This window comes from Dama dama, chromosome 17 (genome assembly GCF_033118175.1).
Source record: "Dama dama isolate Ldn47 chromosome 17, ASM3311817v1, whole genome shotgun sequence".
Lineage (NCBI taxonomy): Eukaryota > Metazoa > Chordata > Mammalia > Artiodactyla > Cervidae > Dama > Dama dama.
Window position 1 is genome coordinate 1703237 of NC_083697.1, and position 19623 is coordinate 1722859.

Below are 19623 nucleotides of genomic sequence, written 5' to 3' on the forward strand. Positions count from 1 at the left end.
CACATACCTGTAACTGAGAGAGGCCTCCTCTTGAGGAGCTTGTGGAAAGTTGGTATTCCTCTTGAGTCGAAGCCAGGGACGAAGCTCTCCTCTCGAGTTGATTTGTGGTCCACGGAGCTCTTTCTTGTTGCTACAGTGACCTCAGGATCCCTCTAGACTTGAGACAGTGATCTTGGCTTTTCTTTGGAGTGCCATCAAGGAAATCAAGAATCTTTTCACGTTTGATGTGGAACACGGAATTGGTCTGCACGCAGTGCAGGGGAATCGTGCCTCATCTCAAGGCGAGGGGGAAGTCTCATGATGTTTCTCGATTTGCGGCCGGAACCTGGGGTATATTCTCGAGTTACGACGGGGAGGGCCTTTCCAGACACGTGTTTGTTCTGCGACGTCAGGATTACTGCCTAGGTGCGAGGGACACCTCGGTATTCTCCTCGAGTCTTGGCATGGCAATTAGAACAAGTCTCCACGTGAGGCGGGAGACCCAGGGTCCCGTTCCACGTGCCACAGGGATTCTTGGACTCCTATCCATTTTCAAGAGGAGTCAGGCATCGTCTCCTTTACAAGCATTGATCTCCGCGGACCTCTCGAGTTTTCAAAGGATGTGACGCCTCCGGTCGTGATGAGGCGGAGAACTAGGTCTTTCTCTGTGGTCTCCACAGTGGATTCAGACATCCCTTCGTCTTGCGAGATGCAAGACGAGCCTGCATTCAATTCACTGCAGGGATGTCCGGCCTTACTTCGAGTCAGGGCATCTCGGTGTCCATTCTACTTGAGGCCACAAACACAGGTTCCCTCTCACATACCTTTAGCTGAGAGAAGCCTCCTCTTGAGGTGCTCGTGGAAAGTTGGTATTCCTCTTGTGTCGAAGCCAGGGACGAAGCTCTCATCTCGAGTTGATTTGGAGTCCACGGACCCCTTTCGTGTTGCTACAGTGACCTCAGGATCCCTCTCGACTTGAGACAGTGGTCTTGGGGTTTCTCTGGAGTGCCATCAAGTAAATCAAGGCTCCTTTCACGTTTGATGTGGAACACGGAATTGCTCTGCACGCAGTGCAGGGGAATCGGGCCTCATCTTGCGGCGACTGGGAAGGCTCATGGTTTTTCTCGAGTTGCAGTCAGAACCTGGGGTATATTCTCGAGTTACAACGGGGAGGGCACTTTCAGAAACGTGTTTGTTCAGCGACGTCAGGACTCCTGCCTAGGTGCGAGGGACACCTCGGGATTCTCCTCGATTCTTTGCATTGCAATTGGGACACGTCTCCTCGTGAGGTGGGAGACCCAGGGTTCCATTCCACGTGCCACAGGGATCCTGGGACTCCTATCTATTTTCAAGCGGAGTCAGTCATCGTATCCTTTGGAAGCATTGATCTCCGCGGACCACTCGAGTTTTCAATGGATGTGACGCCTCCGGTCGGGATGAGGCGGAGAACTAAGTCTTTCTCTGTGGTCTCCACAGGGGATTCAGACATCCCTTCGTCTTGGGAGATGCAAGACGAGACTTCATTCAATTTACTGCAGGGATATCCGGCCATACTTCGAGTCAGAGCATCTCGGTGTCCATTCCGCTTGAGGCCACAAACTCAGGGACCCTCTCACATACATGTAGCTGAGAGAAGCCTCCTCTTGAAGTGCTTGTGGAAAGTTGGTATTCCTCTTGAGCCGAAGTCAGGGACTTAGCTCTCATCTCGAGTTGATTTGGGGTCCACGGAGCCCTTTCGTCTTGCTACAGTGACCTCAGGATACCTGTCGACTTGAGACAGTGATCTTGGGGTTTCTCTGGAGTGCCATCAAGGAAATCAAGGCTCCTTTCACGTTTGATGTGGAACACGGATATTCTCTGCACGCAGTGCAGGGGAATCAGGCCTCATCTTGCGGCGAGGGGGAAGGCTCATGGTTTTTCTCGATTTGTAGCCCGAACCTGTGGTATATTCTCGAGTTACATTGGGGAGGGTCCTTCCAGACACGTGTTTTTCCAGCGACGTCAGGACTCCTGCCTAAGTGCGAGGGACACCTCGGGATTCTCTTCGAGCCTTGGCATGGCAATTGGGACGCGTCTCCACGTGAGGCGGGAGACCCAGGGTCCCTTTCCACGTGCCACAGTGATCCTGGGACTCCTATCCATTTTCAAGAGGAGTCAGGCATCGTCTCCTTTGGAAGCATTGATCTCCGCGACCTCTCTAGTTTTCAAAGGATGTGAGGCCTCCAGTCGCGATGAGGCGGAGAACTCGGTCTTTCTCTGTGGTCTCCACATGGGATTCAGACATCCCTTCATCTTGGGAGATGCAAGACGAGCCTGCATTCAATTCACTGCAGGGATATCCGGCCTTTCTTCGAGTCAGAGCATCTCGGTGTCCATTCCACTTCAGGCCACAAACTCAGGGTCCCTCTCACATACCTGTAGCTGAGAGAAGCCTCCTGTTGAGATGCTTGTGGAAAGTTCGTCTTCCTCTTGAGTCGAAGCCAGGGACTAAGCTCTCATCTCGAGTTGATTTGGGGTCCATGGGGCCCTTTTGTGTTGCTCCAGTGACCTCAGGATCCCTCTAGACTTGAGACAGTGATCTTGGGTTTTCTCTGGAGTGCCATCGAGGAAATCAAGGCTCCTTTCACGTCTGATGTGGACACGGAATTGCTCTGCACGCAGTGCAGGGGAATCGGGCCTCATCTCGCGACAAGGGAGATGTCTCCTGGTTTTTCTGGAGTTGCGGCCGGAACCAGGGGTATATTCTCGAGTTACGACGGGGAGGGCCCTTCCAGACACATGTTTGTTCAGCGACGTCAGGACTCCTGCCTAGGTGCGAGGGACACCTCGGGATTCCCCTCGAGTCTTGGCATGGCAATTGGGACGCGTCTCCACGTGAGGCGGGAGACCCAGGGTCCCTTTCCACGTGCCACAGGGATCCTGGGACTCCTATCCATTTTCAAGAGGAGTCAATCATCGTCTCCTTTGGAAGCATTGATCTCCGCGGACCTCTTGAGTTTTCAAAGGATGTGAGGCCTCCGGTCGCAATGAGGCGGAGAACTCGGTGGTTCTCTGTGGTCTCCACAGGGGATTCAGACAACCCTTCGTCTTGGGAGATGCAAGACGAGCCTGCATTTAATTCACTGCTGGGATATCATGCCTTACTTCGAGTCAGAGCATCTCGGTGTCCATTCCACTTGAGGCCACAAACTCAGGGTTCCTCTCACATACATGTAGCTGAGAGAAGCCTCCTCTTGAGGTGCTTGTGGAAAGTTGGTATTCCTCTTGAGTCGAAGCCAGGGACTAAGCTCTCATTTCGAGTTGATTTGGGGTCCACGGAGCCCTTTCATGTTGCTCCAGGGACCTCAGGATCCCTCTAGACTTGAGACAGTGATCTTGGGTTTTCTCTGGAGTGCCATCAAGGAAATCAAGGCTCCTTTCACGTTTGATGTGGAACACAGAATTGCTCTGCACGCAGTGCAGGGGAATCGGGCCTCATCTAGCCGCGAGGGGTAGGTCTCATGGAATTTCTCGAGTTGCGGCCGGAACCTGGGGTATATTCTCGAGTTACTATGGGGAGGGCCCTTCCAGACACGTGTTTGTTCAGCGAAGTCAGGACTCCTGCCTAGGTGCGAGGGACACCTCGGGATTCTCCTCGAGTCTTGGCATGGCAATTGGGACGCGTCTCCACCTGAGGCGGGAGACCCAGGGTCCCTTTCCACGTGCCACAGGGATCCTGGGACTCCTATCCATTTTGAAGAGGATTCAGGCATCGTCTCCTTTGGAAGCATTGATCTCCTTGGACCTCTCGAGTTTTCAAAGGATGTGAGGCCTCCGGTCGCGATGAGGCGGAGAACTAAGTCTTTGTCTGTGGTCTCCACAGGGGATTCAGACATCCCTTCGTCTTGGGAGATGCAAGGCGAGCCTGCATTCAATTCTCTGCATGGATATCTGCCCTTAATTCGAGTCAGAGCATCTCGGTGTCCATTCCACTTGAGGCCACAAACTCAAGGTCCCTCTCACATACCTGTAACTGAGAGAGGCCTCCTCTTGAGGTGCTTGTGGAAAGTTGGTATTCCTCTAGAGTAGAAGCCACGGACGAAGCTCTCATCTCGAGTTGATTTGGGGTCCACGGAGCCCTTTCGTGTTGCTCCAGTGACCTCAGGATCCCTCTAGACTTGAGACAGTGATCTTGGGTTTTCTCTGGAGTGCCATCAAGGAAATCAAGGCTCCTTTCACGTTTGATGTGGAACACGGAATTGCTCTGCACGCAGTGCAGGGGAATCGGGCCTCATCTAGCCGCGAGGGGTAGGTCTCATGGAATTTCTCGAGTTGCGCCGGAACCTGGGGTATATTCTCGAGTTACTATGGGGAGGGCCCTTCCAGACACGTGTTTGTTCAGTGAAGTCAGGACTCCTGCCTAGGTGCGAGGGACACCTCGGGATTCTCCTCGAGTCTTGGCATGGCAATTGGGACGCGTCTCCACCTGAGGTGGGAGACCCAGGGTCCCTTTCCACGTGCCACAGGGATCCTGGGACTCCTATCCATTTTGAAAAGGATTCAGGCATCGTCTCCTTTGGAAGCATTGATCTCCGTGGACCTCTCGAGTTTTCAAAGGATGTGAGGCCTCCGGTCGCGATGAGGCGGAGAACTAAGTCTTTGTCTGTGGTCTCCACAGGGGATTCAGACATCCCTTCGTCTTGGGAGATTCAAGACGAGCCTGCATTCAATTCTCTGCATGGATATCTGCCCTTACTTCGAGTCAGAGCATCTCGGTGTCCATTCCACTTGAGGCCACAAACTCAAGGTCCCTCTCACATACCTGTAACTGAGAGAGGCCTCCTCTTGAGGAGCTTGTGGAAAGTTGGTATTCCTCTTGAGTCGAAGCCAGGGACGAAGCTCTCCTCTCGAGTTGATTTGTGGTCCACGGAGCTCTTTCTTGTTGCTACAGTGACCTCAGGATCCCTCTAGACTTGAGACAGTGATCTTGGCTTTTCTTTGGAGTGCCATCAAGGAAATCTAGAATCTTTTCACGTTTGATGTGGAACACGGAATTGGTCTGCACGCAGTGCAGGGGAATCGGGCCTCATCTCAAGGCGAGGGGGAAGTCTCATGATGTTTCTCGAGTTGCGGCCGGAACCTGGGGTATATTCTCGAGTTACGACGGGGAGGGCCTTTCCAGACACGTGTTTGTTCTGCGACGTCAGGATTCCTGCCTAGGTGCGAGGGACACCTCGGCATTCTCCTCGAGTCTTGGCATGGCAATTAGGACAAGTCTCCACGTGAGGCGGGAGACCCAGGGTCCCGTTCCACGTGCCACAGGGATTCTTGGACTCCTATCCATTTTCAAGAGGAGTCAGGCATCGTCTCCTTTACAAGCATTGATCTCCGCGGACCTCTCGAGTTTTCAAAGGATGTGACGCCTCCGGTCGTGATGAGGCGGAGAACTAGGTCTTTCTCTGTGGTCTCCACAGTGGATTCAGACATCCCTTCGTCTTGTGACATGCAAGACGAGCCTGCATTCAATTCACTGCAGGGATGTCCGGCCTTACTTCGAGTCAGAGCATCTCGGTGTCCATTCTACTTGAGGCCACAAACACAGGTTCCCTCTCACATATCTTTAGCTGAGAGAAGCCTCCTCTTGAGGTGCTCGTGGAAAGTTGGTATTCCTCTTGAGTCGAAGCCAGGGACGAAGCTCTCATCTCGAGTTGATTTGGAGTCCACGGACCCCTTTCGTGTTGCTACAGTGTCCTCAGGATCCCTCTCGACTTGAGACAGTGATCTTGGGTTTTCTCTGGAGTGCCATCAAGGAAATCAAGGCTCCTTTCACGTTTGATGTGGAACACGGAATTGCTCTGCATGCAGTGCAGGTAAATCGGGCCTCATCTCGTGGCGAGGGGGAAGTCTCATGGTTTTTCTCGAGTTGCGGCAGGAACCCGGGGTATATTCTCGAGTTACGACGGGGAGGGCCCTTCCAGACACGTGTTTGTTCAGTGACGTCAGGACTCCTGCCTAGGTGTGAGGGACACCTCGGGATTATCCTCAAGTCTTGGCATGGCAATTGGGACGCGTCTCCATGTGAGGCGGGAGACCCAGGTTCCCGTTCCACGTGCCACAGGGTTTCTTGGACTCCTATCCATTTTCAAGAGGAGTCAGCCATCGTCTCCTTAGGAAGCATTGATCTCCGCGGACCTTTCGAGTTTTCAAAGATGTGATGCCTCCGGTCGCCATGAGAGGGAGAACTACGTCTTTCTCTGTGGTATCCACAGGGTATTCAGACATCCCTTGGTCTTGGGAGATGCAAGACGAGCCTGCATTCAATTCACTGCAGGGATATCCAGCCTTACTTCGAGTCAGAGCTTCTCGGTGTCCATTCCACTTGAATCCCCAACTCAGGGCCCTCTCACATAACTTTATCTGAGAGAAGCCTCCTCTTGAGGTGCTTGTGGAAAGTTGCTATTCCTCTAGAGTGGAAGCCAATGAATAAGCTCTCATCACGAGTTTATTTGGGGTCCATGGACCCATTTCATGTTGCTACAGTGACCTCAGGATCCCTCTAGACTTGAGACAGTGATCTCGGGTTTTCTCTGGAGTGCCATCAAGGAAATCAAGGCTCCTTTCAGGTTTGATGTGGAACACGGAATTGCTCTGCACGCAGTGCAGGGGAATCGGGCCTCATCTCGCGGCGAGGGGGAAGTCTCATGGTTTTTCTCGAGTTGCGGCCGGAACCTGGGTTATATTCTCGAGTTACGACGGGGAGGTCCGTTCCAGACACGTGTTTGTTCAGCGACGTCAGGAATCCTGCGTCGGTGCGAGGGACACCTCGGGATTCTCCTCGAGTCTTGTCATGGCAATTGGGACGCGTCTCCACGTGAGGCGGGAGATCCAGGGTCCCTTTCCATGTGCCACAGGGATCCTGGGACTCCTATCCATTTTCAAGAGGAGTCAGGCATCGTCTCCTTTGGAAGCATTGATCTCCGCGGACCTCTCGAGTTCTCAAAGGATGTGAGGACTCACGTCGCGATGAGGCGGAGAACAATGTCTTTCTCTATGGTCTCCACAGGGGATTCATACATCCCTTCTTCTTAGGAGATGCAAGACGAACCTGCATTCAATTCACTGCAGGGATATCCGGCCTTTATTCGAATCAGTGCATCTCGGTGTCCATTACATTTGAGGCCACACACTCAGGGTCCCTCTCACATAAATGTAGCTGAGAGAAACCTCATCTTGAGGTGCTTTTGGAAAGTTGGTATTCCTCTTGAGTCGAAGCCAGGGAGTAAGCTCTCATCTCGAGTTGATTTGGGGTCCACGGAGCTCTTTCGTGTTGCTACAGTAACCTCAGGATCCCTCTAGACTTGAGACAGTGATCTTGGCTTTTCTCTGGAGTGCCATCAAGGAAATCAAGGCTCCTTTCACGTTTGATGTGGAACACGGAATTGCTCTGCACGCAGTGCAGGGGAATCGGGCCTCATCTCGCGGCGAGGGGGAATTCTCATGGTTTTTGTCGAGTTGCGGCCGGAACCTGGGGTATGTTCTCGAGTTACGACGGGGAGGGCCCTTCCAGACACCTGTTTGTTCAGCGACGTCAGGACTCCTGCCTAGGTGCGAGGCACAACTCGGGATTCTCCTCGAGTCTTGGCATGGCAATTGGGACGCGTCTCCACGTGAGGCGGGAGACCCAGGGTCCCTTTCCACGTGCCACAGGGATCCTGGGACCCCTTTCCATTTTCAAGAGGAGTCAGGCATCGTCTCCTTTGGAAGCATTGATCTCCGCACACCTCTCGAGGTTTCAAAGGATGTGAGGCCTCAATTCGGGATGAGGCGGAGAACTAGGTCTTTCTCTGTGGTCTCCACAGTGGATTCAGACATCCCTTCCTCTTGGGAGATGCAAAACGAGCCTGCATTCAATTCACTGCAGGGATATCCGGCCTTACTTCGAGTCAGAGCATCACGCTATCCATTCGACTTGAGGCCACCAGCTCAGGGTCCCTCTCACATACCTGTAGCTGAGAGAAGCCTCTCCTTGAGGAGCTTGTGGAAAGTTGGTATTCCTCTTGAGTCGAAGCCAGGGACTAAGCTCTCATCTCGAGTTGATTTGGTTTCCACGGAGCCCTTTCGTGTTGCTCCAGTGACCTCAGGATCCCTCTAGACTTGAGACAGTGATCTTGGGTTTTCTCTGGAGTGCCATCAAGGAAATCAAGGCTCCTTTCACGTTTGATGTGCAACACGGAATTGCTCTGCACGCAGCGCAGGGGAATCGGGCCTCATCTCGCGGCGAGGGGGAAGTCTCAAGGTTTTTCTCGAGTTGCGGCCGGAACCTGTGGTATATTCTCGAGTTACGACGGGGAGGGCCCTTCCAGAGACGTGTTTGTTCAGCGACGTCAGGACTCCTGCCTAGGTGCGAGGGACACCTCGGGATTCTCCTCGAGTCTTGACATGGCAATTGGGCCGCGTCTCCACGTGAGGCGGGAGACCCAGGGTCCCTTATAACGTGCCACAGGGATCCTGGGACTCCTATCCATTTTCAAGAGGAGTCAAGCATCGTCTCCTTTGGAAGCATTGATCTCCGTGGACCTCTCGAGTTTTCAAAGGATGTGAGGCCTCCGGTCGCGATGAGGCGGAGGACTAGGTCTTTCTCTGTGGTCTCCACAGGGGATTCAGACATCCCTTCGTCTTGGGAGATGCAAGACGAGCCTGCATTCAATTCACTGCAGGGATATCCGGCCTTACTTCGAGTGAGAGCATCTCGGTGTCCATTCCACTTGAGGCCACAAACTCAGGGTTCCTCTCCCATACCTGTAGCTGAGAGAATCCTCCTCTTGAGGTGCTTGTGGAATGTTGGTATTCCTCTTGACTCGAAGCCAAGGAATAAGCTCTCATCTCGAGTAGATTTGGGGTCCACGGAGCCCTTTCGTGTTGTTCCAGTGACCTGAGGATCCCTCTAGACTTGAGACAGTGATCTTGGGTTTTCTCTGGAGTGCCATCAAGGAAATCAAGTCTCCTTTCACGTTTGATGTGGAACAGGGATTTGCTCTGCACGCAGTGCAGGGGAATCGGGCCTCATCTCGCGGCGAGGAGGAAGTCTCATGGTTTTTCTCGAGTTGCGGCCGGAACCTGGGGTATATTCTCGAGTTACGACGGGGAGGGCCCTTCCAGACACGTGTTTGTTCAGCGACGTCAGGACTCCTGCCTAGGTGCGTGGGACACTTCGCGATTCTCCACTAGTCTTGGCATGGCAATTGGGACGCGTCTCTACGTGAGGCGGGAGACCCAGGGTCCCTTTCCACTTGCCACAGGGATGCTGGGACTCCTATCCATTTTCAAGAGGAGTCAGGCATCGTCTCCTTTGGAAGCATTGATCTCCGCGGACCTCTCGAATTTTCAAAGGATGTGAGGCCTCCGGTCGCGATGAGGCAGAGAACTAGGTCTTTCTCTGTGGTCTCAACAGGGGATTAAGACATCCCTTCGTCTTTGGAGATTCAAGACGAGCCGGCATTCAATTCACTGCAGGGATATCCGGCCTTACTTCGAGTCAGAGCATCTCGGTGTCCATTCCACTTGAGGCCACACATTCAGGGTCCCTCTCACATACATGTAGCTGAGAGAAGCCTCCTCTTGAGGTGCTTGTGGAAACTTGGTATTCCTCTTGAGTCGAAGCCAGGGACTAAGCTCTCATCTCGAGTTGATTTGGGGTCCACGGAGCCCTTTCGTGTTGCTACAGTGACCTCAGGATCCCTCTAGACTAGAGCCAGTGATCTTGGGTTTTCTCTGGAGTGCCATCAAGGAAATCAAGGCTCCTTTCACGTTTGATGTGGAACACAGAATTGCTCTGCACGCAGTGCAGGGGAATCGGGCCTCATATCCCACCGAAGGGGAAGTCTCATGGTTTTTCTCGAGTTGCGGACGGAACCTGGGTTATATTCTCGAGTTACAACGGGGAGGGCCCTTCCAGACAAGTGTTTGTTCAGCGACGTCAGGACTCCTGCCTAGGTGCGAGGGACACCTCGGGATTCTCCTCGAGTCTTGGCATGGCAATTGGGACGCGTCTCCACGTGAGGCAGGAGACCCAGGGTCCCTTTCCACGTGCCACAGGGATCCTGGGACTCCTATCCATTTTCAAGAGGAGTCAGGCATCATCTCCTTTGGAAGCATTGATCTCTGCGGACCTCTCGAGTTTTCAAAGGAAGTGAGGCCTCAGGTCGCAATGAGGCGGAGAACTCGGTCTTTCTCTGTGGCCTCCTCAGGGGATTCAGACTTCCCTTCGTCTTGGGAGATGCAAGACGAGCGTGCATTTAATTCACTGCAGGGATATCCGGCCTTACTTCGAGTCAGAGCTTCTCGGTGCCCATTCCACTTGAGGCCACAAACTCAGGGTCCCTCTCACATACCTGTAGCTGAGAGAAGCCTACTCTTCAGGTGCTTGTGGAAAGCTGGTATTCCTCTTGAGTCGAAGCCAGGGACTAACCTCGCATCTCGAGTTGATTTGGGGTCCACGGAGCCCTTTCGTGTTGCTCCAGTGACCTCAGGATCCCTCTAGACTTGAGACAGTGATCTTGGGTTTTCTCTGGAGTGCCATCAAGGAAATCAAGTCTCCTTTCATGTTTGATGTGGAACACGGAATTGCTCTGCATGTAGTGCAGGGGAATCGGGCCTCATCTCGCGGCGAGGGGGAAGTCTCATTGTTCTTCTCGAGTTGCGGCCGGAAGCTTGGGTATAGTCTAGAGTTACAATGGGAAAGGCCCTTCCATACACGTGTTTGTTCAGCGACGTCAAGACACCTGCCTTGGTGCGAGGGACACATCGGGATTCTCCTCGAGTCTTGGCATGGCAATTGGGACGCGTCTCCACGTGAGGCGGGAGACCCAGAGTCCCTTCCCACGTCCACAGGGATCCTGGGACTCCTATCCATTTTCAAGAGGAGTCAGGCATCGTCTCCTTTGGAAACATTGATCTCCGCGGACCTCTCGAGTTTTCAAAGGATGTGAGGCCTCCGGTCGCGATGAGGCGGAGAACTAGGTCTTTCTCTGTGGTCTCCACAGGGCATTCAGACATACCTTCGTCTTGGGAGATGCAAGACGAGCCTGCATTCAATTCACTGCAGGGATATCCGGCCTTACTTCGAGTCAGAGCATCTCGGTGTCCATTCCACTTGAGGCCACACACTCAGGGTCCCTCTCACATACCTGTAGCTGTGAGAAGCCTCCTCTTGAGGTGCTTGTGGAAAGTTGATATTCCTCTTGAGTCGAAGCCAAACACTAAGCTCTCATCTCGAGTTGATTTGGGGTCCACGGAACCCTTTCGTGTTGGTATAGTGACCTCAGGATCCCTCTAGACTTGAGAGAGTGATCTGGGGTTTTCTCTGGAGTGCCATCATGGAAATCAAGGCTCCTTTCACGTTTGATGTGGAACACGGAATTGCTCTGCACGCAATGCAGGGGAATCGGGCCTCATCTCGCGGAGAGGGGTAAGTCTCATGGTTTTTCTCGAGTTGCGGCCGGAACCTGGGGTATATTCTCGAGTTATGACGGGGAGGGCCCTTCCAGACACGTGTTTGTTCAGCGATGTCAGGACTCCTGCCTAGGTGCGAGGGAGACCTCGGGATTCTCCTCGAGTCTTGGCATGGCAATTGGGACGCATCTCCACGTGAGGCGGAAGACCCAGTGTCCCTTTCCATGTGCCACAGGGATCCTGGGACTCCTATCCATTTTCAAGAGGAGTCAGGCATCGTCTCCTTTGGAAGAATTGATCTCCGCGGACCTCTCGAGTTTTCAAAGTATGTGAGGCCTCCGGTCGCGATGAGGCGGAGAACTAGGTCTTTCTCTGTGGTCTCCACAGGGGATTCAGACATCCCTTCGTCTTGGGAGATGCAAGGCGAGCCTGCATTCAATTCACTGCAGGGATATCCGGCCTTACTTCGAGTCAGAGCATCTCCGTGTCCATTCCACTTGAGGCCACAAACTCAGGGTCCCTCTCACATACCTGTAGCTGAGAGAAGCCTCCTCTTGAGGTGCTTGTGGAAAGGTGCTATTCCTCTTGAGTCGAAGCCAGGGACGAAGCTCTCATCTCTAGTTGATTTGGGGTCCACGGAGCCCTTTCGTGTTGCTACAGTGACCTCAAGATCCCTCTAGACTTGATACAGTGATCTTGGGTTTTCTCTGGAGTGCCATCAAGGAAATCAAGGCTCCTTTCACGTTTGATGTGGAACACGGAATTGCTCTGCACGCAGTGCAGGGGAATCGGGCCTCATCTCGCGGCGAGGGGGAAGGCTCATGGTTTTTCTCGAGTTGCGCCGGAACCTGGGGTATATTCTCGAGTTGCGACGGGGAGGACCCTTCCAGACACGTGTTTGTTCAGCGACGTCAGGACTCCTGCCTAGGTGCGAGGGACACCTCGGGATTCTCCTCGAGTCTTGGCATGGCAATTGGGACGCGTCTCCACGTGAGGCGGGAGACCCAGGGTCCCTTTCCACGTGCCACAGGGATCCTGGGACTTCTATCCATTTTCAAGAGGAGTCAGGCATCATCTCCTTTGGAAGCCTTGATCTCCGCGGACCTCTCGAGTTTTCAAAGGATTAGAGGCCTCCGGTCGCGATGAGGCGGAGAACTAGGTTTTCTTTGTGGTCTCCACAGTGGATTCAGACATCCCTTCGTCTTGGGAGATGCAAGACGAGCCTGCATTCAATTCACAGCAGGGATATCCGGCCTTACTTCGAGTCAGAGCATCACAGTGTCCATTGCACTTGAGGCCACAAACTCAGGGTTTCTCTCACATACCTGTATCTCAGAGAAGCCTCCTCTTGAGGTGCTTGTGGAAAGTTGGTACTCCTCTAGAGTAGAAGCCAGGGACGAAGCTCTCATCTCGAGTTGATTTGGGGTCCACGGAGCCCTTTCGTGTTGCTACAGTGACCTCAGGATCCCTCTAGACTTGAGACAGTGATCTTGGGTTTTCTTTGGAGTGCCATCAAGGAAATCAAGTCTAGTTTAACGTCTGATGTGGAACACGGAATTGCTCTGCACGCAATGCAGGGGAATCGGGCCTCATCTCGCGGTGAGGGGGAAGTCTCATGGTTTTTCTCGAGAAGCGGCTGGAACCTGGGGAATATTCTCGAGTTACGACGGGGAGGGCCCTTCCAGACACGTGTTTGTTCAGCGACGTCAGGACTCCTGCCTAGGTGCGAGGGACACCTCGCGATTCTCCTCGAGTCTTGGCATGGCAATTGGGACGCGTCTCCACGTGAGGCGGGAGACCCAGGGTGCCTTTCCACGTGCCACAGGGATCCTGGGACTCCTATCCATTTTCAAGAGGAGTCAGGCATCGTCTCCTTTGGAAGCATTGATCTCCGCGGACCTCTCGAGTTTTCATAGGATGTGAGGCCTCCGGTCGCGATGAGGCGGAGAACTAGGTCTTTCTCTGTTTTCTCTACAGGGGATTCAGACATCCCTTCGTCTTGGGAGATGCAAGGCGAGCCTGCATTCATTTCACTGCAGGGATATCCGGCCTTACTTCGAGTCAGAGCATCTCGGAGTCCATTCCACTTGAGCCCACAAACTCAGGGTCCCTCTCACATACCTGTAGCTGAGAGAAGCCTCCTCTTGAGGTGCTTGTGGAAAGTTGGTATTCCTCTTGAGTCGAAGCGAGGAACTAAGCTCTAATCTCGAGTTGATTTGGGGTCCACGGAGCCCTTTCGTGTTGCTACAGTGACGTCAGGATCCCTCTAGACTTGAGACAGTGATCTTGGGTTTTCTCTGTAGTGCCATCAAGGAAATCAAGTCTCCTTTCACGTTTGTTGTGGAACATGGAATTGCTCTGCACGCAGTGCAGGGGAATCGGGCCTCATCTCGCTGCGAGGGGGAAGTCTCATGGTTTTTCTCGAGTTGCGGCTGGAACCTGGGGTATATTCTCGAGTTAAGACGGGGAGGGCCCTTCCAGATACGTGTTTGTTCAGCGACGTCAGGACTCCTGCCTAGGTGCGAGGGACACCTCGGAATTCTCCTCGAGTCTTGGCATGGCAATTGGGACGCATCTCCACGTGAGGCGGGAGACCCAGGATCCCTTTCCACGTGCCAAAGGGATCCTGGGACTCCTATCGATTTCAAGAGGTGTCAGGCATCGTCTCCTTTGGAAGCATTGATCTGCGCGGACCGCTCGAGTTTTCAAAGGATGTGAGGCCTCCGGTCGCGATGAGGCGGAGGACTAGGTCTTTCTCTGTGGTCTCCACAGGGGATTCAGACATCCCTTCGTCTTGGGAGATGCAAGACGAGCCTGCATTCAACTCACTGCACAGATATCCGGCCTGACTTCGAGTCAGAGCATCTCGGTGTCCATTCCACTTGAGGCCACAAACTCAGGGTCTCTCTCACATACCTGTAGCTGAGAGAAGCCTCCTCTTGAGGTGCTTGTGGAAAGTTGGTATTCCTCTTGAGTCGAAGCCAGGGACTAAGCTCTCATCTCGAGTCGATTTGGGGTCCACGGAGCCCTTTCGTGTTGCTCCAGTGACCTCAGGATCCCTCTAGACTTGAGACAGTGATCTTGGGTTTTCTCTGGAGTGCCATCAAGGAAATCAAGGCTCCTTTCACGTTTGATGTGGAACACGGAATTGTTCTCCACGCAGTGCAGGGGAATCGGGCCTCATCTTGCGGCGAGGGGGAAGTCTCATGGTTTTTCAAGAGTTGCGGCCGGAACCTGGGGTATATTCTCGAGTTACGACGGGGAGGTTCCTTCCAGACACGTGTTTGTTCAGCGACGTCAGGACTCGGGCCTAGGTGCGAGGGACACCTAGAGATTCTCCTCGAGTCTTGGCATGGCAATTGGGACGCGTCTCCACGTGAGGCGGGAGACCCAGGGTCCCTTTCCACGTGCCACAGGGATCCTGGGACTCCTATCCATTTCAAGAGGAGTCAGGCATCGTCTCCTTTGGAAGCATTGATCTGCGCGACCGCTCGAGTTTTCAAAGGATGTGAGGCCTCCGGTCGCGATGAGGCGGAGGACTAGGTCTTTCTCTGTGGTCTCCACAGGGGATTCAGACATCCCTTCTTCTTGGGAGATGCAAGACGAGCCTGCATTCAATTCACTGCAGCGATATCCGGCCTGACGTCGAGTCAGAGCATCTCGGTGTCCATTCCACTTGAGGCCACAAACTCAGGGTCTCTCTCACATACCTGTAGCTGAGAGAAGCCTCCTCTTGAGGTGCTTGTGGAAAGTTGGTGTTCCTCTTGAGTCGAAGCCAGGGACTAAGCTCTCATCTCGAGTCGATTTGGGGTCCACGGAGCCCTTTCGTGTTGCTCCAGTGACCTCAGGATCCCTCTAGACTTGAGACAGTGATCTTGGGGTTTCTCTGGAGTGCCATCAAGGAAATCAAGGCTCCTTTCACGTTTGATGTGGAACACGGAATTGCTCTACACGCAGTGCAGGGGAATCGGGCCTCATCTCGCGGCGAGGGTGAAGTCTCATGGTTTTTCTCGAGTTGCGGCCGGAACCTGGGGTATATTCTCGAGTTACGACGGGGAGGGCCCTTCCAGACACGTGTTTGTTCAGCGACGTCAGGACTCCTGTCTAGGTGCAAGGGACACCTCGGGATTCTCCTCGAGTCTTGGCATGGCAATTGGGATGCGTCTCCACGTGAGGCGGGAGACCCAGGGTCCCTTTCCACTTGCCACAGGGATCCTGGGACTCCTATCCATTTTCAAGAGGAGTCAGGCATCGTCTCCTTGGGAAGCATTGATATCCGCAGATCTCTCGAGTTTTCAAAGGATGTGAGGCCTCCGGTCGCGTTGAGGCGGAGGACTAGGTCTTTCTCTGTGGTCTCCACAGGGGATTCAGACATCCCTTCGTCTTGGGAAATGCAAGACGAATTTGCATTCAATTCACTGCAGGGATATCCGGCCTTACTCCGAGTCAGAGCATCTCGGTGTCCATTCCACTTGAGGCCACAAACTCAGGGTCCCTCTCACATACCTGTAGCTGAGAGAAGCCTCTCCTTGAGGAGCTTGTGGAAAGTTGGTATTCCTCTTGAGTCGAAGCCAGGGACTAAGCTCTCATCTCGAGTTGATTTGGTTTCCACGGAGCCCTTTCGTGTTGCTCCAGTGACCTCAGGATCCCTCTAGACTTGAGACAGTGATCTTGGGTTTTCTCTGGAGTGCCATCAAGGAAATCAAGGCTCCTTTCACGTTTGATGTGCAACACGGAATTGCTCTGCACGCAGCGCAGGGGAATCGGGCCTCATCTCGCGGCGAGGGGGAAGTCTCAAGGTTTTTCTCGAGTTGCGGCCGGAACCTGTGGTATATTCTCGAGTTACGACGGGGAGGGCCCTTCCAGAGACGTGTTTGTTCAGCGACGTCAGGACTCCTGCCTAGGTGCGAGGGACACCTCGGGATTCTCCTCGAGTCTTGACATGGCAATTGGGCCGCGTCTCCACGTGAGGCGGGAGACCCAGGGTCCCTTATAACGTGCCACAGGGATCCTGGGACTCCTATCCATTTTCAAGAGGAGTCAAGCATCGTCTCCTTTGGAAGCATTGATCTCCGCGGACCTCTCGAGTTTTCAAAGGATGTGAGGCCTCCGGTCGCGATGAGGCGGAGGACTAGGTCTTTCTCTGTGGTCTCCACAGGGGATTCAGACATCCCTTCGTCTTGGGAGATGCAAGACGAGCCTGCATTCAATTCACTGCAGGGATATCCGGCCTTACTTCAAGTGAGAGCATCTCGGTGTCCATTCCACTTGAGGCCACAAACTCAGGGTTCCTCTCCCATACCTGTAGCTGAGAGAATCCTCCTCTTGAGGTGCTTGTGGAATGTTGGTATTCCTCTTGACTCGAAGCCAAGGAATAAGCTCTCATCTCGAGTAGATTTGGGGTCCACGGAGCCCTTTCGTGTTGTTCCAGTGACCTGAGGATCCCTCTAGACTTGAGACAGTGATCTTGGGTTTTCTCTGGAGTGCCATCAAGGAAATCAAGTCTCCTTTCACGTTTGATGTGGAACAGGGATTTGCTCTGCACGCAGTGCAGGGGAATCGGGCCTCATCTCGCGGCGAGGAGGAAGTCTCATGGTTTTTCTCGAGTTGCGGCCGGAACCTGGGGTATATTCTCGAGTTACGACGGGGAGGGCCCTTCCAGACACCTGTTTGTTCAGCGACGTCAGGACTCCTGCCTAGGTGCGTGGGACACTTCGCGATTCTCCACTAGTCTTGGCATGGCAATTGGGACGCGTCTCCACGTGAGGCGGGAGACCCAGGGTCCCTTTCCACTTGCCACAGGGATGCTGGGACTCCTATCCATTTTCAAGAGGAGTCAGGCATCGTCTCCTTTGGAAGCATTGATCTCCGCGGACCTCTCGAATTTTCAAAGGATGTGAGGCCTCCGGTCGCGATGAGGCAGAGAACTAGGTCTTTCTCTGTGGTCTCAACAGGGGATTAAGACATCCCTTCGTCTTGGGAGATTCAAGACGAGCCGGCATTCAATTCACTGCAGGGATATCCGGCCTTACTTCGAGTCAGAGAATCTCGGTGTCCATTCCACTTGAGGCCACACATTCAGGGTCCCTCTCACATACATGTAGCTGAGAGAAGCCTCCTCTTGAGGTGCTTGTGGAAACTTGGTATTCCTCTTGAGTCGAAGCCAGGGACTAAGCTCTCATCTCGAGTTGATTTGGGGTCCACGGAGCCCTTTCGTGTTGCTACAGTGACCTCAGGATCCCTCTAGACTAGAGCCAGTGATCTTGGGTTTTCTCTGGAGTGCCATCAAGGAAATCAAGGCTCCTTTCACGTTTGATGTGGAACACAGAATTGCTCTGCACGCAGTGCAGGGGAATCGGGCCTCATATCGCACCGAAGGGGAAGTCTCATGGTTTTTCTCGAGTTGCGGACGGAACCTGGGTTATATTCTCGAGTTACAACGGGGAGGGCCCTTCCAGACAAGTGTTTGTTCAGCAACGTCAGGACTCCTGCCTAGGTGCGAGGGACACCTCGGGATTCTCCTCGAGTCTTGGCATGGCAATTGGGACGCGTCTCCACGTGAGGCGGGAGACCCAGGGTCCCTTTCCACGTGCCACAGTGATCCTGGTATTCCTATCCATTTTCAAGAGGAGTCAGGCATCGTCTCCTTTGGAAGCTTTGTTCTGCGTGGACCTCTCGAGTTTTCAAAGGATGTGAGGCATCCGGTCGCGATGAGGCCGAGAACTAGGTCTTTCTCTGTGGTCTCCACAGGGGATTCAGACATCCCTTCGTCTTGGGAGATGCAAGACGAGCATGCATTCAATTCACTGCAGGGATATCCGGCCTTACTTTGAGTCAGAGCATCTCGGTGTCCATTCCACTTGAGGCCACAAACTCAGGGTCCCTCTCACATACCTGTAGCTGAGAGAAGCCTCCTCTTGAGGTGCTTGTGGAAAGTTGGTATTCCTCTTGAGTCGAAGCCAGGGAAAAGCTCTCATCTCGAGTTGATTTGGGGTCCACGGAGCCCTTTCGTGTTGCTCCAGTGACCTCAGGATCCCTCTAGACTTGAGACAGTGATCTTGGGTTTTCTATGGAGTGCCATCAAGGAAATTAAGGCTCCTTTCACGTTTGATGTGGAACACGGAATTGCTCTGCACGCAGTGCAGGGGAATCGGGCCTCATCTCGCGGTGAGGGGGAAGTCTCATGGTTTTTCTCGAGTTGCGACCGGAACCTGGGGTATATTCTCGAGTTACGACGGGGAGGGCACTTCCAGACACGTGTTTGTTCAGCGATGTCAGGACTCCTGCCTAGGTGCGAGGGACACCTCGGGATTCTCCTCGAGTCTTGGCATGGCAATTGGGACGCGGCTCCACGTGAGGTGCGAGACCCAGTGTCCCTTTCCACGTGCCACAGGGTTCCTGGGACTCCTATCCATTTTCAAGAGGAGTCAGGCATCGTCTCCTTTGGAAGCCTAGATCTCAGCAGACCTCTCGAGTTTTCAAAGGATGTGATGCCTCCGTTCGCGATGAGGCGGAGAACTAGGTCTTTCTCTGTGGTCTCCACAGGGGATTCAGACATTCCTTCTTCTTGGGAGATGCAAGACGAGCCTGCATTCAATTCACTGCAGGGATATCCGGCCTTACTTCGAGTCAGAGCATCTCGGTGTCCATTCTACTTGAGGCCACAAACTCAGGGTCCCTCGCACATACCTGTAGCTGACAGAAACCGCCTCTTGAGGTGCATGTGGAAAGTTGGTATTCGTCTTGAATCGAAGCCAGGGACTAAGCTCTCATCTCGACTTGATTTGGGGTCCACGGAGACCTTTCTTGTTGCTACAGTGACCTCAGGATCCCTCTAGACTTGTGACAGTGATCTTGGGTTTTCTCTGGAGTGCCATCAAGGAAATCAAGGCTCCTTTCACGTTTGATGTGGAACACGGAATTGCTCTGCATGCAGTGCAGGTAAATCGGGCCTCATCTCGTGGCGAGGGGGAAGTCTCATGGTTTTTCTCGAGTTGCGGCAGGAACCCGGGGTATATTCTCGAGTTACGACGGGGAGGGCCCTTCCAGACACGTGTTTGTTCAGTGACGTCAGGACTCCTGCCTAGGTGTGAGGGACACCTCGGGATTATCCTCGAGTCTTGGCATGGCAATTGGGACGCGTCTCCACGTGAGGCGGGAGACCCAGGGTCCCTTTCCACGTGCCACGCGGATCCTGGGACTCCTATCCATTTT